The sequence below is a fragment of the Nomascus leucogenys genome, chromosome X (assembly GCF_006542625.1).
Source record: "Nomascus leucogenys isolate Asia chromosome X, Asia_NLE_v1, whole genome shotgun sequence".
Classification (NCBI taxonomy): Eukaryota; Metazoa; Chordata; class Mammalia; order Primates; family Hylobatidae; genus Nomascus; species Nomascus leucogenys.
The window spans coordinates 44,188,598-44,191,197 of NC_044406.1; positions in this window are offsets into that span (position 1 = coordinate 44,188,598).

Consider the following 2,600-nt stretch of genomic DNA (forward strand, 5'->3'; position numbering starts at 1 on the left):
TAGCAACCATAGCTCTCAGTCTGTGAGGAAAAGCCCTGCTGGCCTTTGAGACTGGTGTGAGGGACTGTCCTGCTCTGGGAAATGTGGGAGGGCTAAATCGGAAAAGCCCAGGCGGTGTTTCCAATCTTTTGGCCTCTCTGGGCCACATTGGAAGAATTGTCTTGGGCCACACATAAAATACACTAACACTAATGATAGCTGATGAGCTAAAAAATAAATGGCAAAAACATCTCATAATGTTTTAAGAAAGTGTAGAATTTGTGTTGGGCCGCATTCAAAGCCGTCCTGGGCCGCATGTGGCCCAGCTTGTGCACAAGCTTGGCCTAGGGTTTCTTGGTGAGATAAAAGCTGCGATGGGGCTTTGAAGCTCAAAGCATCATTTTTTCACAGTCTTTTTGGTGAGTAATCAATTAGCATTTTCTGCGTGGTTGTTTGGGCATCACAAGAAAAGGGCTTCTGAGAAAGCCCCGGCTCCTGGGACAACAGCACAGGTCACGCCTTCAGCCTCCAGCCCCTGCAATGCGCAAGGAGAGAACAAAATCATGCTTCCTGTGGCCATATTGGCACGATTATTCCAACACCTTTATCACGGCCCATGGGTCACAGAGGGACTCGGGCCCTGCCTGGCTCCTTCTTAGAATGTGCATTTTCACAGCTCATGGGGCAGGAGCTGGTGAAACTGGCCCCTTCCCCAGGGAGCATTGATGCATTTCTAATATCAGGATGAAAACCAGTGCCAGGCCATGGAGACAGCTCTGTCACCCAGGCTGGAGTGCAGTGGTGCAAACTTGGCCTACTGCAGCCTCAACCTCTTGGGCTCAGGCAATAATTTTCCCACCTCAGCCTCCCAAGTAGCTGGAACTACAGGTGCATGTCACCATGCCTGGCTAGTTTTTTATTTTTTTGTAGAGACAGAGTCTCACTATGTTGCCCAGGCTGGTCTTGAACTTCCGGCCTCAAGCAAACCTCCCACCTTGGCCTCCCAAGTCATTAGTATTACATTTGTGAGCCACGACACCCAGCCAGGGTCTGAATCTATAATTCACTGTCCTAGTTGTGACCCCAGGAAGCCTCAGATTTGTCATGTTAGACTTTGCATGGCCATCTGGTTTAATGGGGCTGATGAAGATGCTTCTTAGCAGTTCTTAAACTCCCATCATGAGATGTTAGCAATTGAGGCCCTCAAAGAGTTGTCCCCAACAAGCATAGGACAACCCAGTGTCTCACCAAAAAATTTCCTCCAGACTCATTTAAATAAAGAAGCTGAGCTGGGTGTGGTGGCTCACATCTATAATCCCAGCACTTTGGGAGACTGAGAGGGGTGGATCACCTGTCGTCAGGAGTTTGAGACTAGCTTGGCCATTGTGGTGAAACCCTGTCTCTATTAAAAATACAAAAATTGGCTGGGTGCAGTGGCTCATGCCTGTAATCCCAGCACTTTTGGAGGCCAAGGTGGGCGGATCACCTGAGGTCAGGAATTCAAGACCAGCCTAGCCAACATGATGAAACCCTGTCTTTCCTAAAAATACAAAAATTAGCCTGGCATGGTGGCGGGTTCCTGTAGTCTCAGCTACTCGGGAGGTTGAGGTAGGAGAATCTCTTAAACCCAAGAGGCGAGGTTGCAGTGAGCCAAGATTGTGCCACTGTACTCCAGCCTGCGTGACAGAGCAAGACTCTATCTCAAAAAAAAAAAAAAAAAAACAAACCCAAAACAAAAACAAAAAACAAAATTATCCTGGCATGGTGGCAGAGCACCTGTAGCCCCAGCTACTCGGGAGGCTGAGGCAGGAGAATTGCTTGAACCCGGGAGGCAGAGGTTGTAGTTAGCCGAGATTGCACCACTGCACTCCAGCCCAGGCAACAGAGAGAGACTCTGTCTCAAAAAAAAAAAAAAAAGAAAAGAAAGAAGGAAAGAAAGAAAAAAACGGAAGGTGGCCGGGCACAGTGGCTGAAGCCTGTAACCCTAGCACTTTGGGAGGTGGAGGTGGAAGATTGTTTGAGCCCAGGGGTTCAAGACCAGCCCATGCAAAGTAGTGAGACCATATCTCTACAAAAAATTTAAAAATTGGCTGGGCCAGGTGGTGCATGCTTGTAGTCGCAGCTACTCAGGAGGCTGAGGTGAGAGGATCCTTTAAGCCTGGGAGATGAAGGCTGCAGTGAGCTGTGATTGTGCTCCTGTCCTCCAGCCTGCGTGACAGAGCGAGACCCTGTCTCAAAAACAAACGAACAGAAGCCCCAGCCTGATGGCAGTGCTTAAAGGACAGGGTCAACGCAGACAGGCATGTCTACATCACCATGAACAGCTCATGGGGGTGGTGGGAGGAAGTACTTACTGAAGTCATCTTTTTCTGAAGTAATCACTTGTTTGTTCCAGAAAAGGTTACAATGAGTCATCTCTCTCCCGGTGTGTCCTCCCCCAACCTCCTCCACAGCTTTTCTGATTCCGGAGCAGAAACAGTAGCGGAATTATCACAGCCACAAATAATTGATGGTCACAAAATCATGATCATCAACATAAGATCATTTATTTTTTAAAATGTGATTCACCAAAATGAGTAAAACATGCATACACAGGGTCAACAGAGGTTGCCATAGAGACG